This window comes from Rhinopithecus roxellana, chromosome 8 (genome assembly GCF_007565055.1).
Source record: "Rhinopithecus roxellana isolate Shanxi Qingling chromosome 8, ASM756505v1, whole genome shotgun sequence".
Lineage (NCBI taxonomy): Eukaryota > Metazoa > Chordata > Mammalia > Primates > Cercopithecidae > Rhinopithecus > Rhinopithecus roxellana.
In genome coordinates this window covers 143,105,416-143,126,368 of record NC_044556.1, presented here as the reverse complement: position 1 = coordinate 143,126,368, position 20,953 = coordinate 143,105,416, and the positions used below count along the sequence as shown (strand labels likewise).

General features: G+C 36.0%; 1 long non-coding RNA gene across 1 annotated transcript in view; it reads left to right on the top strand.

Moving 5' to 3' along the window:
• Positions 1–1,821: 1,821 nt before the first annotated feature.
• LOC115899055 overlaps positions 1,822–20,953 on the top strand; it is a 156,771-nt gene continuing 137,639 nt past the window's right edge. The window contains exons 1-5 of the long non-coding RNA XR_004058657.1: positions 1,822–1,880; positions 9,031–9,058; positions 10,375–10,469; positions 12,388–12,483; positions 17,973–18,068. This is a non-coding gene — a long non-coding RNA (uncharacterized LOC115899055). The remainder of the gene's footprint in view (positions 1,881–9,030; positions 9,059–10,374; positions 10,470–12,387; positions 12,484–17,972; positions 18,069–20,953) is intronic.

Sequence of the window (20,953 nt, the reverse complement as noted above, 5' to 3'; positions counted from 1 at the left end):
TTCTTTAACAAACAATTACTGGCTTTGCATTTCTCTTTCCTCCAAATTCAAGGAGGCCCTGACTTACTCCCTGCTAAAAAAAAGAACAAAAAAAAGTGGGACTCTGAATATTTTTAAACAAAGAATGTTGTTTTTACCTAAATCAATTTGGCCTAGTATATGACAACATAAAAAAACTCAAGGATAGAGCCCAAAAACTCACCAACCAAGCAAATAATTACACTGAACCCCCTCTGACACTCTGTAATTGGAAGTCCTGGGTACTCCCAATTCTTAGTCCTTTAATACCTGTTTTTCTCCTTCTCTTATTTGGACCTTGTGTCTTTCGTTTAGTTTCTCACTTCATACAAAACCATATCCAGGCCATCACCAATAATTCTATATGACAAATGCTCCTTCTAACAACCCCACAATATCACCCCTTACCCCAAAATCTTTTTTCAGTTAAATCTCTCCCACTGTAGGTTCCCACACTGCCCCTAATCCTGCTCAAAGCAGCCCTGAGAAACATAGCCCATTATCTCTCCATACCACCCCCAAAAAATTTCACTGCCCTGACACTTTACCAGTATTTTGTTTTATTTTTTCTTATTCATATAAGAAGGCAGGAATGTCAGGCCTCTGAGCCCAAGCTAAGCCATCATATCCCCAGTGCCCTGCACGTATACATCCAGATGGCCTGAAGCAACTGAAGATCCACAGAAGTGAAAATAGCCTTAACTGATGACATTCTACCATTATGATTTGTTTCTGCCCCACCCTAACTGATTAATGTACTTTGTAATCTCTCCCACCCTTAAGAAGTTTCTTTATAATTCTCTCCACCCTTGAGAATGCACTTTGTGAGATTCACCCCCTGCCCTCAAAACATTGTTCTTAACTCCACCACCTATCCCAAAACCTATAACAACCAATGATAATCCCACCACCCTTTGCTGACCCCTTTTTTGGACTCAGCCCGCCTGCACCCAGGTGAAATAAACAGCCATGTTGCTCACACAAAGCCTGTTTGGTGGTGTCTTCATGCGACACGTGAAACACAAGTCATTTTTTTTTTTTGTCAAAGGATTTTGAGAGAGCCAATTTGATGGATATGAGTGGTTCCTAAATAGTACTTCATATTAATGTGACCAAAAATCTGAACATACTGAACTTTAAACAACAGAGAAAAAAAAAAAAAACAGAACTAATTTGTTGAAAGAAATTCAGGTAATTCAGGCTGATACTAGGTGTATGTATTGACTAGGAGCTACTAGAAAGCTGAATTTTCTTTCATCACTTGAATGTTCTACCTCCAATGGAACAAAAGATTTTAGAAAAATTCAACAGTTTCCAGTGAAAACAAAGCCACCGTTTCAAAGATGATTCGAAGTTTCTGAGTGTCAATTATCTTCAGTTTTTTGCAGGCATATTTCTTGAGCTAGAAGCTGTCTGAATGATCAGGTACCCATCTTTGATGGAAGAAAGGAAAATGAAACTTTAAATTCCTAGACTTTCACTTTTTGAAATGAGTGCATCAATCCTAGGAATATCCTTACGTTTTTGGAACTATGACCAGACTATAGACCTAAGTCCATGGCTTACATGTTCTCTTGCATGAAATTGCTGAAATCACAGTAAAAGCTAATACGACTTATAAAAAAAATCTTGAGTCACAAGTGAGATATTCTCTAATAGAATTCATTTCTTTCTACCTGCCACTGGGCCTCAAAAGTATTAAACTTTTTTTTTTTTTTTTTTTTTTTTTTTTTTTTGTGGGGTGACATGATCTCGCTCTGCTACCCAGGATGGAATGCAGTGGTGCAATCCTAGCTAACATAACCTCCAACTCCTGGGCTTGGGATCCTCCACGTCAGCCTCCTAAATAGCTAGGACTACAGGTATGTGCTGCCAAGCTTGGCTAATTTTGTTTTTTCTTTTTTTGCGATAAGGTCTCACTATCTCACTGTTGCCCAGGCTGGTCTTGCAGTCCTGACCTCAAGCAATCCTCCTACCTCAACCTCAGGAAGCAGTGAGATTGCAAGCATGAGCCGCTGCACCTGGCCTAATGTTTTCAATAAACTTTATCAAAGTTAAATTATGAACAATATTGGTCCTATATGGTAAACTTTCGTATACATAAATTCAATTAAACTTTTGGAATCACTTTGCATTATTTATAACATTCTATTATCAAGTAAATAAAAACATCCAAAAGGCTCTGCTGAGAAAGGATTTTTGGTTGGGTAGCTCACTGTGAAAAACATTTTTCTGTCTTCAGTGAGAAACTGTTTTTCCTTTGTTAAGTTGCTTTATATATTCAATAAAATTTAAGTCATCAAATATTATACAGTTCTTTGTCATCAAGAATCAGTATATGTTGTTCCAATTAAGAAACGCCACTGAAGAGCTTCTAGGAAGTTTCTGCATTTTAGCAAACTTGAAACAAGAATACCTACATTTAAGTGAAACATGAGTACAATGCCCTGAGTTGGGGAAAACGTCCTGTAACATATAACATGAAGATTAATTTTGAGTAGTACAAGGGAAATGTCAAATTGGAACAAAGCAGTATCAGGAACTTAAGGAAAGAATCATTCATTTAAGCAGCTGTAGCCAGTGATCAGAGAAACAAAACTCTCTAAAAGAACAACAAATAATGCATGCTCTATCTCAAGCTAACTATGAGCATAAATGAGTTTGCAGATAAATCCTGGATTTCATTTACCTCTATCAATTGTCCCTCCCTTGAGGGATCTCCTAAAACCTTCAGCATTTCAGAGCACAGGTTAAACAAAACCACACCAAACCAAATTCTATAACTACAAGAATAAAATTTACGTGGTTTATCACTGTAATCCTAACACATAATTTTCAGTCTACGTGAACACAACAGAATAGCTGCTTCTAAAAAGGAATCATTTATTTATTTTCCATACTTAAAGACTCACAACCCAATGAATATCATATTACTAAAGTAAAATAAAATTTCTCCAAATGCGTTTTGAGACTATTTTTGTTGATATCTTTGTAGTTTTTAAAGACAATTTTATATGAATCTTGGGATGAATAAATTGTTCACTATTGAATCTTTTTATAAATTTGCTCCTTTTTCCTCAAATAGTTTTTCTAAATGTCATAACCCTACATTCATTTATTCTGTAAATGTTTATTGAGCACTTACAAAAAGCTAGTACCTATGTGTTAGGATTACAGTGATAAACTATGTACATTTTATTCTTGTAGTTATAGAATTTGGTTTGGTGTGATTTTGTTTAACCTGTGCTCTGAGAAATGCTGAAGGTTTTAGGAGATCCCTCAAGGGACAATTGATAGAGGTAAATGAAACGGGAGGAGATGGGCTGGGAGTTCCTGTTCTGTCTCTTCTCCAAACTTCAATCAATTGCACATTTTCTTTTTACCCATTAGCTACTTTGAAAGATTTCAGTTGCATAAAAGATCCTGATGCCAACCCAGTGTAAAATTTACGATCTAGTTAGTCTAACTATTCCCAGTAAGTCCTATCTTTCCCAGTTTCTTTCATTTTTCACTTATTTATTCAAGAAACATTCGACGTTAGGGATTGTGTTGAATGTTACAATGGATCATAAGACATTGTCATTACATTCTTGACGTTTAAAAATCGAACAGTACTTTGTATGGTTTCAACTACCATATGACTAGGGGTACCGGGGTAACCCCTGCCAGGTTACAGCTATTCTGTGAAACCACTTGCAAAATTTCTGTGTTACTGAATTAAAGAGCATATTCCTGAGCCAGTGGAGAGACTTTTGGGAACAGCAGTTGCTGTGTACACAGGAGAATTATGGAATATTTCCTGCCTTTCAAATCAGTGGTACTCAACTTTTGTCATGTAGTGCCATCTGTTCACGCATAATGCATGCCAGGGATTTACTGAGATTTTGCCCGTCGAGACAAAGATGAACTAAAATCAGTTTCCAGGGATGAGCAATTCCTTTCGCATTAGTCTTAATTCCTTCCTTTTCCCATGGTTGGTTGTAGCAGGTCACTGTGTTAGGACAGCCAGGCTGAAGTCTGCAGCTACTACCTCACAGAGTGCTTTATTTTCTGCCCTTAGATTTTGAGTACATGTTTGCAGAACTGAACTGAATAGGAACAGAGGTCCTTCCTATACACATCTTTCAGCTGTTTATTAAGGTGCATGAGTCAGCACCTAATTGGTGATTGTCTTTTATATCATGCCTGATGTGGGATAGGGATAAAGTTCCTTTATCAGCCTGGTGCAGTGGCTTATGCAGGTAATGCTAGCACTTTGGGAGGCCGAGGTGGGCAGATCATGAGATCAAGAAATCGAGACCATCCTGGCCAACATGGTAAAACCCCATGTGTACTAAAAGTAGAAAAATTAGCCGGGCGTGGTGGCGTGTGCCTGTAGTCCCAGCTACTTAGGAGGCTGAGGTAGGAGAATTGCTTGAACCCGGGAGGTGGAGGTTGCAGTGAGCCAAGATGGTGCCACTGCACTCCAGCCTGGTGACAGAGTGAGACTCTGTCTCAAAAAAGAAAAAAAAGAAAAAGAAAAAGAAAAAAAGAAAAGAAAGTTTTTTTGTTTATACTTTAAGTTCTAGGGTACATGTGCATAACATGTAGGTTTGTTACATATGTATACTTGTGCCATGTTGGTGTGCTGCACCCATCAACTCGTCAGCACCCATCAATTCATCATTTATATCAGGTATAACTCCCAATGCAATCCCTCCCCCTTCCCCCCTCCCCATGATAGGCCCCGATGTGTGATGCTCCCCTTCCCGAGTCCAAGTGATCTCATTGTTCAGTTCCCACCTATGAGTGAGAACATGCGGTGTTTGGTTTTCTGTTCTTGTGATAGTTTGCTAAGAATGATGGTTTCCAGCTGCATCCATGTCCCTACAAAGGACACAAACTCATCCTTTTTTGTGGCTGCATAATATTCCATGGTGTATATGTGCCACATTTTCTTAATCCAGTCTGTCACAGATGGACATTTGGGTTGATTCCAAGTCTTTGCTGTTGTGAATAGTGCTGCAATAAACATACGTGTGCATGTGTCTTTATAGCAGCATGATTTATAATCCTTTGGGTATATACCCAGTAGTGGGATGGCTGGGTCATATGGTACATCTAATTCTAGATCCTTGAGGAATTGCCATACTGTTTTCCATAATGGTTGAACTAGTTTACAATCCCACCAACAGTGTAAAAGTGTTCCTATTTCTCCACATCCTCTCCAGCACCTGTTGTTTCCTGACTTTTTAATGATTGCCATTCTAACTGGTGTGAGATGGTATCTCATTGTGGTTTTGATTTGCATTTCTCTGATGGCGAGTGTTGATGAGCATTTTTTCATGTGTCTGTTGACTGTATGAATGTCTTCTTTTGAGAAATGTCTGTTCATATCCTTTGCCCACTTTTTGATGGGGTTGTTTGTTTTTTTCTCGTAAATTTGTTTGAGTTCTTTGTAGGTTCTGGATATTAGCCCTTTGTCAGATGAGTAGACTGCAAAAATTTTCTCCCATTCTGTAGGTTGCCTGTTCACTCTGATGGTAGTTTCTTTTGCTGTGCAGAAGCTCTTTGGTTTAATTAGATCCCATTTGTCAATTTTGGCTTCTGTTGCCGTTGCTTTTGGTGTTTTAGACATGAAGTCCTTGCCCATGCCTATGTCCTGAATGGTATTGCCTATGTTTTCTTCTAGGGTTTTTATGGTTGTAGGTCTAACATTTAAGTCTCTAATCCATCTTGAATTAATTTTTGTATAAGGAGTAAGGAAGGGATCCAGTTTCAGCTTTCTACTTATGGCTAGCCAGTTTTCCCAGCACCATTTATTAAATAGGGAATCCTTTCCCCATTTCTTGTTTTTGTCAGGTTTGTCAAAGATCAGATGGTTGTAGATGTGTGGTATTATTCCTGAGGGCTCTGTTCTGTTCCATTGATTTGTATCTCTGTTTTGGTACCAGTACCATGCTGTTGTGGTTACTGTAGCCTTGTAGTATAGTTTGAAGTCAGGTAGCGTGATGGCTCCAGCTTTGTTCTTTTGACTTAAGATTGTCTTGGCAATGTGGGCTCTTTTTTGGTTCCATATGAACTTTAAAGCAGTTTTTTCCAATTCTGTGAAGAAAGTAATTGGTAGCTTAATGGGGATGTCATTGAATCTATAAATAACCTTGGGCAGTATGGCCATTTTCACGATATTGATTCTTCCTATCCATGAGCATGGTATGTTCTTCCATTTGTTTGTGTCCTCTTTTATTTCACTGAGCAGTGGTTTAGCATTCTTATACACCCGTAACAGACAAACAGAGAGCCAAATCATGAATGAACTTCCATTCACAATTGCTTCAACGAGAATAAAATACCTAGGAATCCAACTTACAAGGGATGTAAAGGACCTCTTCAAGGAAAGTTTTTTTTATCTTTAAGCAGGGCTGACATCACTAGTAGACTGACTGGGTCATCTGAATGAATTGATTTGAGGGAACTCTGCCGGAAAGCGTGTCTCCTCAAATACTCTTCTGGTTCTTAGAGTCAGCAATTCATTTTTTTCCCCTAGTAGTTAAAGCAGTTTGTCTGTAGGCATCGCTATTAATATATGGATCCCTCAGTCCCCATGCCCTCCTAAGGTGTAATTTATGTTATTATCATACATTTGAATCTTATGAGTCTTATTTAATTCATCAGGTTGACTTCAGTTAAATATTTTTAATTAATCACAGACAAAACTATTTTCAAATTTGAAATGAAGTACATGTAAGTCTGTGTTGACTTTGAAACTTTTAAGAATTTTATAATTTTCAATCTAGAAACTTCCATTTAAAAATTTTTAATATTTCAGAAGTCATAACATACATAAGAATCTTTGACATGCCCTAAAATCACTGAGTTAAGTATTATGAAACTTAATTTGACATGCTTATCTAATTAATGAGATCTGAAGAATTGCTGGTTTATAATTGAAGTGATGTAACACTGAAGACATTTTTTTCAAGACTATGTGCACAGTTGATTCATTAAGTAATTTCTGTTTACTGTTGTGTTATCCTTCTTTACTTACAGAACTCAGTAGGCCAAGCATGCTTGCTATCCTAGTTAAAAATAGATTAGCTATTAACTTTTGCATTGAAAGTCAAAGAGCCTATATATTTATCTGAAAATGGAATGTGAAGATGCAGAGATATAATTATGATGCATGGCTTATAAAATCTAAACATGCTTCTAAAAGGGTCAATTCTTTCCCTTAATATCTTAGATTTTATTTTTGAAAGTATGGTGCCAAAAACTAGATTCTATACATCAGTATGACTATTTATTTATTTATATTTCTTTGACAGTCTCTGAACATGAATATTTTCAATTAATATGCAAAACCAGCAATCAGTTTACTCCCTATAACCTGTGAAGTGCAGATCATTTAGCCTTTCTATTCAAAGTGCCTCAATTTGGCCTCCACTCTTGTTTACAATATTACATCCTAGTAAACTGCAACTCACACCTTCTATTCTAGTTAGATTGGTTCAGCAAACATGACATTTGTGTCTGTCCTCTGTTACTCCTCTCCAACAGACTGTAGTACTACCTTGTTTATCTTTGCCCATTTATATCCTAACTGCCTTTCAAGCTCCCATTGAAGTCCTTCCCCATGCTTGATGTTTCTTTTGTTCTGCTGTGTACTACCTCTACCTCTACTCCATTTCCAAGTTCTTCTCATCTTGTATGTATTACTCATTTGGAATCAAACCACAATAGACATTTCCTGAATGCTAAATCCAAGCATTGTGCTAAGATTATTTCCTCATTTAATCCTCAAACCTAATCAGAAAAAGGTACCATTGTTATCTTAATTTTGATTAGGAAACATCTCAAATAATTTAAATGTAGGCCACCATCTTAAACTGGTGAAACCTAGATTAAAATGCATATTCTTATCTATTAAATAATGTTACCTTAAATTAGGAGCTAACCTTTCATCCATTTTAACCTTTTCCTCCTCGAGATTTTAAGTTCTTTTGGAATTTTGGAGGATTGCAATTTATATTTTCCAACCTCCCTGACACTGCCTGTCTCCTGCACATAGCTTCTAACATAGTGCCCTGCATTTGGTTGAATCTCAATAAGTATTTTTTCATTGAAGAAAGAAAATCATGTATCAGTGTACTTCTACATAGATTTATAATTTGTTTCTTTACCTTATTTAGAAACTTATATTTTTCTCTGTAATAATTACTCATTAATATACCTCAGTGACATGAAATATTCAGTCTATGAGTGCCTTAAATATGTTATCAATTTTTTTTTTTTTTTTGAGATGAGGTGTCGCTCTGTCACCCAGCTTGGTGTGCGGTGGCACCATCTCAACTCACTGCAAGCTCCGCCTCCTGGGTTCACGCCATTCTTCTGCATCAGCCTCCCAAGTAGCTGGGACTGCAGGCGCCCGCCACAATGCCCAGCTAATTTTTTGTATTTTTAGTAGAGACGGGATTTCATTGTGTTAGCCAGGATCGTCTCGATCTCCTGACCTTGTGATCTGCCTGCCTCAGCCTCACAAAGTGCTGGGATTACAGGTGTAAGCCACTGCACCCGGCCTGTTACCAAATTTTTTACCCTGGAAACATTGAAATATCCTCAACTCTGGGAAACTTTATTAATGTAATCATAAGATAGACTTTGTATAAGATAAACTTTAGGCAAAATCCTATTCAGTGCAAAGTATGTTTACATTGTCATAGATCAATATTTTTTTTTTAAGGAATAAATGAATGAATAAGACCTAAAACCACAGAAGTACAACTATACCAACATAGCGAAGTTACATAGAATGGCTGTGTATATAACAATTTTTAGTGACCTTTGCCAATAAAACCTTGATACCATTCTTACAGAATCCCTGTAAAACGTCTTACTACTTATCATTATAAATATGGAACAAAATGTTTTATTCATCTGAAGCTAAAATGGGTGTATCTATGGTAGCACTGAAATATTATGTAATACAGTGTCAGCATTTCATCACATACAATTAATCTCATCTTACTTCCGCAGGGGCTGCTGTGGCTTCTTGTGTTGCATGGTAACTATCAACAAAAAGGTGTAAACAAAAGCATATTGTATCGCTTTGGCAGATAAAATATTCTTCCCTCCTAAGTCTATTTCTGATTCACTTTGGGGTGAATTGGTTATTAATTGGGTGGGCAGGCAGAACTTCTGCTAAAAAATATTTCCAAATTGAATGACTGTTTTAGGCTGTTGGGGTGTCTTTGTGTGTTAAGAATCAGTATCTAAAGGCTATAATGGGAAGATTATTCATGTATAGGCAAATATGCTTATATTCCATTTTAGAATTAAAACATTAAAGACTCTTAAAGACATATATAACAATTTGTGTTGAAAATGCTTTCTGGCCCTTAAGCTGATAGTAATATATTATTTGTGGATACATCATTAATGCACATGGACTACTAACTCTACTCAAATGCCAGAGCTTCTTGTTGCATTAATTCTAGGCTGTATATATCATTGTTAATAATTATAGAAGTAAAAACCAGCCTATCATCTAGTTAGATATGAATTAAATACATCTGGTTGGATATGAGTTAAACTAAAACCCATGGTAGTGAAGGAAATAATACACTCTAAAATCCCAGATGGAGGCCTCATTTATATTCACCAGGGTTGCTTCAGCTCAGAACTTCATCTCTGGTTCACATCCCTAACTCTCTCCATTTCACCACCAGATAGGAAATCTTGACTGTTAGCTCTCCTGCTGGGATTACTTACCGAGAAATCCTTACTTGATTATGGTAATACCACCTGACTTCCCTTGGGAAGACATTCAGATAAATTAAATATTCAAGAATTCATGAATAAAATGAAATCTGAAACATGTTCGTATTCATATGGTCTCCTCTTTTAAACAATATTTTAAAATATTGCCTCCTTATATCTATTTAAGCTGCTTTTAAACAAAGAGGAGCCACAGATGTTCCATGAATATTACTTTTATTTTTACTGAACATGCTTACTGGGAATAGAAATTACATGACATTATGAGTAGCTATTTTTAAATGTATATTAAAAAACCTTTCAGATTATCAATATATTTTTGAGTCTTTGCACTTGAGTGATATACATGATAATTAAACTCATGTTCTTCTGAAATCATTTTTTGTTATAGACAAGTATTCCGAGAGTTTTTGCTAAATGTTTTTACCACAGTTGAAATTGTCTTTGAAATTTCATCTTAGGATAATTCAACAAATGTGTGACTCTTAAAGGGCTGTGATGAATGGGAGAATATTACTTTTTAGCTTTGATATGAGTAACTTTGTCATATTTGGTGAGAAATAAAGTAAAAAGAACCTTGAGTTTTCCCCTCATTTGATACAGGAAACAAATGAAAAGCTTGAAAAACAATTAAGGAAACACACTAAAACTGTTTTCTACTAAGAGGATATATTCCAGGGATTTCAAAGCAGTTACAGGTAAGATCATTCATTCTCAGATATCTTGTGTGTGTCCTACTCACTTAGGTGGTATCCTACTCACTTAAATGCTGATCAAAGTCAGGTGACCCAGCAAGTGAGTGGAAGGAAAAAGTTGTTTTTAGACCTCATGTGGTACTTGTGTGTACTTCATGCTAAGAGTATATTCTCATTTCTTTACTTACGAATTATATAAACAAAATTTTAGATCAACATCAGATTGAATTTCTGTATTTCTTTTAGTTGATGTAATACTTGGGAAATGTGTTAAAGTGGGGTAGAGTTTGTGAAAAATAATAATGAAAGTATATGTAGGCTGGGCATAGTGGCTCACGCCTGTAATCCCAGCACTTTGGGAGGCTGAGGTGAGTGGATCACCTGAGGTCAGGAGTTTGAGACCAGCCTGGCTAACTTGATGAAACCTTGTCTCTACTGAAAATACAAAAAATTAGCCGGGTGTGGTGGTGGGTGCTGTAATCCCAACTACCTGGGAGGCTGAGACAGGAGAATCACTTGAATGCTTTGCAGCGAACTGCTGAGATTGCACCACTGCACTCCAGTCTGGGCAACAAGAGTGAAGCTCCATCTCAGCGAGGGGGAGGGCACGGAAAGGAGAAGGAAGTATATGTAGTATATAGTATAAAAGGTATCACTTATTTTGTAGAATAGTTTGTTATGATTGAGTTGGCTATAAAATATATTTCTATGAAGTAATCCTATATATTTCTAAGAGGCAAACTAATAGGATTTCCTACTTACTTCTATGTTAAACAATGAAGCACTTTCATTATAAAATCCCTTGAAGTGTGATGAGAAAAAAACCTGAGCATCTGGTAACATGCTGGTGACATTATGCCTAATGTGACTTTTGCTTAGTTGAACATTACAGGAAGTTTTATATGTGAGATATTGTAATTCAAATTTAAGAGTTTATCCTGTTTTTGCAGTACATTCCAATATCCCATTTCAACAATCAACTGCTTCTCTGCTTTTTCTTTTCCTCTTATGTCTCAGAAACAGTCAAAGCTCTTGAGCTTTTCGTCCTTGAGTAAGAATACAGTGACAAATAGGCCCAATGCAAAATTAGTCTTTACCAGTAGGTCCTATTCATTCAGGTCCAGTAAGTCCTGGCCAGTTCATTGGCCAGGTTAATGAACTGATAAATTAGAGGGTCACCCACATAGTGTGATTAAAGAAGATACTGAGAAATAAATGTCCTTTGCTCAGAAAAGGTAGTTCACTCATTGTTTTTTCATTGTGTCTATATTTCTCAGTATGATTTATTTCTTTGTATCTAGAAGGACTTTCAACTCTAAATAATCTATTACTGAGAGACAATTAGTAATACTGTTTATTTTAGCAATATCAACAACTGTGGCCTGGTGCAGATGAGTTGAGAACTTTCTTAGAGTAAAACATTCTAGGGAAGGGAACATAATTGGTTTAAGGGACTATTTTCATGTTTCTTTTATGAATGCTGTACATGACAGTATTTAATTAGATAGTTTTCAATGGCTGAGAAAAATACCCTGAAGTGCTTATAATTTTTTTAATGTGTTGCTAGATTGTTTTTAAAGAAATTACTTGCAATAATGAAATGTATGTTTCAGGAAATGAAATGGAAATAGTCCAATTTCAGCCAACTCACAATTTAAAGAGGTCTTGTCTATCGTATTGTCTTTTATACATCACATCGCAACATATTAGTTACTTTAAGATAGAGCTACCTTACTTAGAGTCAATGTCCTTGTTAATTTGATTTGAATTTACTTGCAGTGAGGAATAACTAGAGTGGATTTATTTGGAGGATTGCTTGCTTTGATTTTACATTTTTATTAAAGCCCATTGGGCCAAGAAGCTTAACTAATACTTTCCCCAGTTGTAACACTTCTTTATATTTATTCCCTGGTTTTCTCAGTTATTTCCTTACTGGAATTCAAAGCATACGGTAATTATAGAAATAAGTTATCTGACTATCATCAGCCTTGTGGGCTTCGGTGGAACAAAGAAAAAGGTGATTATATCATTTTCTGGAATCCATGGATGAAAACTGTAGCTATGTTTGCGTTAGGAAAATAGTTAACCGAAACAAATAAACTTACCTTTGGGAGTTTTCAACTCACTTGAAGAGTCTACTCTAGGAGATCTAAATTTAGCAAACACCTTAAGATAGTATTCATTTCCCTAGTTCTTGATTTGTATAGATTACTACATCTTCCACAAGTTGATTCTATGTAGGTTTATTGCCTAAAATTGACTTCCTCAAAAGTGACTTCTTTTACTAAGTTTACTTTAAAAAAATGTGTTAAGTTACATGACAAATTGAAAAATCAATGTGTGAAATTCTAGTAAACAAGCAATAAAAATAGTAAAGTGGTAATGTTGATTTTGGTAATGGTGCTTGTGTGTTTGGAAGGACTGTATACAAAAGCAACATTTAAATTATTAATCTTTTGGTACATATCTTATTAAGGAAATAATTTTCAGTTATAAGAGTACATCACTTGGATATAAAAAAAAATTATTTTTTAAAGAGTTCCACCCATTACAGATTTTTAAAAAGTCATTGTTAAGCCAATGTTTTGAAGTCTATTTATTTGAATAAATTATGAAGCTTTTGAAGTCTATCAATTGATATTGATATCAATGTATTAAAAGCTCTAGACATTCTATTGTCTTATAATACTCAATTTTTATACCAATTTCTGATTGATACAGGACAGATGTCATTTTTATCACAATTTGTAGTTTAGGAAGCTATAGTCAATTATCTTTATAGTTATATATAATGAATCATTTCAATTCCAGAAAGTATCTTAGGCTCCAAATTTAATTCATTTCTCAGTCTGTAGTAAAATAACCTACATTTGAATCTTGGCTTTTGTTCTTACTTAGTTAATATTATTGTGACTTCAAATAAGCTAAGCTGTGGCTAATGTTTTCTCATCTATAAGACAGTTGACAAGAGTAACCATTTCATAGGCTTACTGTGAAGATTAAATATATTAATTAGAATTAAGTCTAAATTTCTGAGTACCATGCCTGGTACATAGCAAGAGGGCATTAAAGATTAACTGTTATTATTATTTGATTATGGCTAGTGTATTACTGAATAATGCTGGAGGCAGAGAGATTTAATTCCTAATCCTGGATTTAATTCTTAATCCTGGATTTTTTTAGTTAATGATGTTGAGTACGTTAGTTAACTTGTTTGAGCTCAATCTTAGCAGAAATCTAATAGAATTGTTGTGCTGAATAAGCTAGTTATTTAACTTATTAGTACATAGTTTGTCATTATTAGATGTGTGATAAATGATAGGTCAAAAAAGATGGTAATTAATGATAGAGAAGTAAAGTAGTTGCAAATAACAACTGTAAAATACTAGACTGAAAAGACACTGAAAACCATTGAAAAGGAAACAGAAGCCTACAACTGGAATGGCTTTGAACACTTGCAATTGCAATGGCTTTGAATTGTGAATGTGCAGATTATGGGTCAAGAATGATGATCAGTTATCACAGATATGGCTATGGAAAATGGCGGTGAAAATAAACTGCAGCCTTACTAGCTAATGATGCTAAGATCAATATGGGACTAGGTAAGTTGCGAGAAATTTAAAGGAAAATCCTGAACAGCATAAAATCCCCAGAAAAAGTAAGACACAAATTCAGAACATAAGCTGTGTAAATTCATGTTTCACTAGTGAGCTACATATGTACAGAGATGAGGCTTAATGAAAAAGCAAGCAGATACTAAAGATAAATCCACTTTAAAAAATATAGGTATACAGATTTGAGTGGGAAACTTCTTAACTGAATGCATTTCTTGGCTGTGCACAGCACAAATGGCAGAAAGCTGAATCTGGGTGGATTCGGAGTATCACTATATAGAGTACAAAGCCAGTAGAGCTGTTTCAAATTAGAGAGAAATTAATAGAAGCACCAAACCAGAGAGTGAGAATCGTCTCTGCTCAAATCCTTGACTTACCACAGAACTTTGCAGGACCTGGAAGACTTACAGAGATCAGGCTACTTGGGAGGCTGAGGCAGGAGAATGGCGTGAACTCAGGAGGCGGAGCTTGCAGAGAGCCGAGATCGCGCCACGGCACTCCAGCCTGGGCGACAGAGCGAGACTCCGTCTCAAAAGAAACAAAACAAAACAAAACAAAACAAAACACAAACACACAAAAACCGCTGCTATAAGATGCCATAGGCTACGTAACATAGGATGACGCAATATTTTTAATTTGAATCCAGGCAAGTTAACTGCATACTAGAATAACACCCCAATAATTCTTGGAAGAACAATACAGAATTATAAGTAGCTATAACATACTATATACAATGTCCAGTTTTCTACCAAAATGTCTAAGACATGCAAAACCAAAACCAAAGCAAAACAAAACCCCCAGGAAATTGTGGCCCATGCTTAGGGAAAAAAGGTAGTTGATAGAAGCTGACTCTGAGTTGACCCAGGTGTTGGATTTACTAGAAAAAGACTTCTAAGCAGCGATTATACATTTTAAAATTAAAGAAAATATGATCAAATATTTAAAATAATTATTTCTAAACAGAGAAATGGTAACTTCATCAAAATGCAAAATTTTAGAGCTGAAAAATACAGTAACTGATACTTTTTAAATGCTAGATAATCTTAACAGAAGATTTAAAGTAAAAGAAGAAGAAAAAAAATGGCCGGGAGCAGTGGCTCACGCCTGTAACCCCAGCACTTTGGGAGGCCGAGGTGGGCGAATCATGAAGTCAGGGGATCGAGACCATCCTGGTCAACATGGTGAAACCCTGTCTTTACTAAAAATACAAAAAAGTTAGCCAGGCGTGGTAGCGGGCACCTGCAGTCCCAGCTACTCGGGAGGCTGGGGCAGGAGGATGACATGAACCCGGGGGGCAGAGCTTGCCATGAGCAGAGATCTTGCCACTATACTCCCTCCTGGGCGACAGAGCAAGACTCCGTCTCAAAAGAAAAAAAGAAAAAAGAAAAAAATTGTGAATTTGAAAAACGATTAATAAAATGTACACAATCCGGAACAGAGAGAAAAAGACAAAAAATGTAAACAGAACGTCATAAACTTCTGGGACATTATGGAGCCGTCTAAGATACGTGTAATTGGAATTCCAGAAGAGAGAAAAGAAACGAATTAGAAAAATACTTGATTAAATAATGCCCCAAACACCACAGTTGAAGCAAACATTAATCTACAGTTTTAAGAAACTCCACAAACTTGAAGATGAATAAACAGAGAATGTTACTCCTGGACACATAATAATCAAAATGCTGAAAGAAAAATATTGAAAGCAGCCAGTCCAGAAAAGAATGGGAGATACAAATAGGGAAATTACTGATAAGATAATGATTTCTAGGTGTAGTGGCTCATACCTGTAATCCTAGCTACTTGGGAGGCTGAGATGGGTGGATCACTTGAGGCCAGGACTTTGAGAACAGCTGGGGCAATGTAAGATGGTCCCTCCAAAAAAAAAAAAAAAAAAAGAAAGAAAGAATATTACCTGGTGTGGTGCACACATGTAGTTCCAGCAACTCAGGAGGCTGAGGTGGGAGGATTTCTTGAGCCCAGGAGTTCTAAGCTGCAGTGAACTATGATTATGCTATTGCACTCCAACTTGGGCCCAGAGTGAGACCCTGTCTCCTAGAATAATAATAATAACAATGACCAATTTCTTGGTGTACTATGGAATCCAGAAGACATTGGAACAATAGATTCAAAGTGCAGAAGGAAAACAAAAAGCTGCCAAACAAGAACTATTTGTTCAATGAAGCTATTCCTCAAAAGTAAAGGCAAAATAAAGACATCTACAGATAAACAAAATGGAATTTTCTACACACCAGCACCACAAGGTATGCTAAAATGAAGTTCTTTAATTTCAAGTGAAATAATATGGGGATGCCAACTTATATCTATAGGAAGACATGAAGAACACTAGAAAGAGGATGTAAAAAAAAATAACATATTTATATATATTTCTCTTTTTAATTTTTAAAAATATATATGCCTTCTTAAGGGAAAATTATATTTTATTGATGGTTTTGTGTTGTATGTAGATGTAATATAGGTGTCAACAGTAGTACTAAGAATGAAGGGTACATTGAACAAAATGGAAGGATGAGGATAAATTTCTATTTGTCTACATGTCCTTCACTAGTTTCCTTATATCCAAGCCAACTGCTATTTGTGAGCCAGCTGGTGACATTAAGGGTATAAACACCAGAAGGCTAATTTTGGAGTCATTGTCTCATTTATATCAAATATTAATTAGCTAATGTCAACTCCTTTCTTTTTGTACACACACATTTATACAAATATATGTCTATGTATTTTTGGTAGACTTTAAAACGTGATAATTTCTTAAATTGTGGAGGAAATTTGTACATATATTTACAATGTTTATATACATATATATACACACACACATTTTCTCTATAATTTAAGAAATTATCACAGTTTCTAAAATCTACCAAAAATATGATAATGCTATTAAAGAAAATTTGAAACTATCAGCAAAAACAAAACAAAACAAAACAAATCTCTGAAAGGCTGATTAGCTATTATCTAAATTGTAGTGATTGTAAATAAATGACTGTATATAAAAAAAAAAAACACACACACACACAAGTACAAATCCTGACCATAATAGTTTGTGTGTATATAGGACCTAAGGTTTTAAAAAAATTTAATTGACAATAATATTATATATATTTATGGGGTACAATGTGGTGTTTCAATACCTGCATACATTGTGGAATAATCCAATCAAGCTGATAGACATATCTTCCACCTCCTATACTTATCATTTCTTTGTAGTGAGAACATCTAAAATCTATTCTTGTAGCACTTTTGAAATATACAATACATTGTTAACTATAGTCCCCATACTGTGCAATGGATCATCGGAAGTTACTCTTCCTATATAACTGAAACTTTATACTGCTGACTAACGTCTCCTCTTTCCCTGGTCAGCCCCTTCTTCCAGCTTGGTAACCATCGTTCTGTTACCAGTAGAGAGTCTTGACTGCAAATTGTCCAAGTTCATGGCGTTTTGAACAAAAAATTGGACAAAACGCACAGCAAAGCAAAGAAACAATGAAGCAACGAAAGAACGATAGCAGAGATTTATTGAAAATGAAAGTACACTCCACATTGTGGGAGCCGCCCAGCAGCCGGCTCAAGGGCCCAGATACAGAATACCCGCTTGAGGTTTCCCATTGGCAACTTGGTGTTTAATCTCATGTAAATGATGTAGTGGCCGACCATCAGTTTGATTGGTTGTGGACAGCGACCAAAGAGGCTGAAGTGAAGTTACAAAGCTACACTCCTAGGCAAACATCTGATTGGTTGCAAAAAGCAACAAATCAGAGTTACTTTCAATTTCCCATCTGCCCCACAGAGAAGGTGGGGGTTTGTAAAGGGAGTAGCTTCTGGTTCCTTTGTTACTTAGGTATGGAAAGTTAAGATTTTCCTTTCACTTTAGTTCTAGAAGTCAGCGTGAAACGCCTTAAGTTCCCTGCCTCCAGACTCTATTCTCCTGTCTCAATTCTACTCCCTACTTTTATGAGCTCGACTACATGTAAGTGAGATCATGCAGTATTTGTTTTTTGTGCTTGGCTTATTTCACTTAGCATAATGACCTCTGGATTCATCCATGTTGTTGCAAATGACAGAATTTCGTTTTTTAAAAAAGCCAATTTGTGTGTGTGTGTGTGTGTGTGTGTGTGTGTGTCTATATTTATATATATAGATCACATTTTAAAAATCATCTGTTGATTTGCAATTCAGTTACAACGTAAAGTTATCAATGTACTGAGAAGTTTTAAAACCTAGGGATACTAGTGCAACAAATTTAAATATTTTTTTAAACTGAAATAGAACAATATTTAAATAAATATCAATTCTTAGGGATAATCAGTACTCTTTTCTTGCTAAATGTAATGTTTTCCAACAAATATTTAATATTGCCTTATATGACAGGATATTATGCCAGATTCTTGGGGGCAACAAAACCTATAAATTGTGATTTTTGTTTTTAAGCTCATTAAATATATGGTGTAAAGAACATGCATTTAAAAGGTTTAAAAAATGTGTTTACTCAAGCATTTGTTTCAATATGTAGTTCTTAGAGCACCTGCATTAAATTCACCTAGGGCACTTATTAAAAATGCAAGTTTCTTGTCTCCAATCTACACCAGTTGAATCTCAGTCTCTGGAGGGATGGTTTCGGAATTGGAAATGGTTTACAGCACCCCAGGTGATTCCAATGTTCACCAAAGTGCTAATAGCCTTGGGTTAGAAGAGTGAGAAATGACCTCCAGCTGGGACTGTTTCCTAGTCATGGTTGTAGTTCACCTGGACCTTAATTGGTGGTTTGGATCTTCAGAGGTTGAGATGAGAGCAGGGGATATTACAAAAGGATGCAGGATATGAACAGCGTGCCAACTTATCTTCTTTTGGAAGAGTGAGTATTTTGGTTTGTCTCAGGTGTGGTGTTTAAAAACTACTGGAAAATTAAGTTGGTGTCATTTTGAGTGTGTCCTTGGTTTCTTTCTATAGATAAAAAAGTAAAGTACTTTTTATACCTGTTAACAATAAACCCTCAAGATAATGAAGTAATTTTAGAGCTACTTGAGCACCTTTGCTTTCAGGAGCTTCTTTCCCATGTGTATATATACCATAGATGTTGGCTATCTTTGCTTTTTCTTTGTTAAGATATTTAAAAGTAAATATTAAACATCCTACTTTTTATTCCAAATACTTCACTATACAGATCTAAGAAGAAAGAATGCTTTCTTACATAACTTTAGTATCATTATCAAAACAATCAATACAATTGTCTCATACTGTCTAGTATCTGGCACGTATTCAAATTTCCCCACTTTTCCCATATTGCTTGATACAGCTGCTTTAAACAAAAAAACAATATGTAATTAAGCACCACTTTGCATTTGCTTTTGAAGTTGCTTTTAATCTAGAACGCTACTTTCCCTGCCCAAGTTTTAACCTAGAACACTACTCTTTCTCCCTTCATTTTCTTTTTATCCCCCACCATACCCCTGTGTGGTAACTTTTGAATTACAACTAATAGAATCAAAGAGATTTTACCTCTTCCCCCATCCCTTTCATCCATTCATTTCATTCATCAGCTCCTTCCCCTTTTAGGGGATTATTTGTTGAGCCTCTTCTGTGTGCCACACGTTGCACTTAAAGCTGGACATGCAAGAGGATAACACGGTGTCTTCTCTATGATGCGCCAGGAATTATTTTGAAGAAAACATTGTTCTTTGGATGAAAGTACAAGTTCCAAGAATGTCATTAAAAAATACACGCACAGATGCACACATGTACCCATATGTTTAGCAGATTGCAGCAAGTTTTAAACAGCATATAAAGTGGTTTTTGTTTATTAAAACCCCATTTCTGAGTTTATAATACACAGCCATAACATTTCAGCTACAATCCTGTCCCAAGTGCTGGAAAGTGTCAGGAAGTTGAGAGATGTTCTTTTGCTCCTGGAGTCTTATCAAGCTTGAGGAGAACAGCTAATTGAGGAAAGCTAGCAGAGGGAGAACTTTATTTTTGCTCTTAAATTATCTTGTTTGTATGTCAAAACATTTTTACTGATGTTGAAGAGTGCTCTGGAATACCCTGCAGCCCTCATCACATTGGGAGCTGTTCCTTTCCTCATCCATCTGGACCTTGGGGAGCTGCCTTAGGAATGAGCAATAGGAGGACTTCCCTGGGAAGGTGCCCTCACTCATCACATAAGGACATTTGGGTTCATGACAAACCGCAAATACAACAGTGGTCTTATAAGATGATAATGCTATATTTTTACTGTACCTTTGCTATGTTTACATATATTTAGAGATACAAATACTTATTCTGCCTGCAGTATTCAGTGCAGTATCATGCTGTACATAAATGTAGTTTAGGATTGGTAGGCTATGCCATATAGCCTAGGTGTGTAACAGGCTAAACCATCTAGGTTTGTGTGAATACACTCTGTGACATCACACAGAAATGGAATTGCCAAATGATACATTTCTTAGAACATATTCCCACTGTTAACCAATGTATGACTGTATTTTAATTAAAACTGAGAAAAGTATACCAGTCTCTGAGTTCCTAGAATATGGAATGTAAGGCTCATGGTATGTCAGCCCCGTTTTTCTAGTTAAAATTTCAGAGAGGAAGAAACTACTTTGCAAAGAAAAAGAGAAATGAAGCTGATATTGAAGAGAAAGAGAAATGAAGCTGATGTTGAAGAGAGTGATGGAGAGAGGATGATGGTATTTGAGTTGTTCTTGGTTTCACTGTTTACTGAGGCTAATCCATGAGACACAGAATTTCCTCAAGTTCTCTAAGCATAATTTCGTTTTTAAAAAAGGCAGTCTCAGCGGGGCACGGTGGCTCACGCCTCTAATCCCAGCACTTTGGGAGGCTGAGGCGGGCAGATCA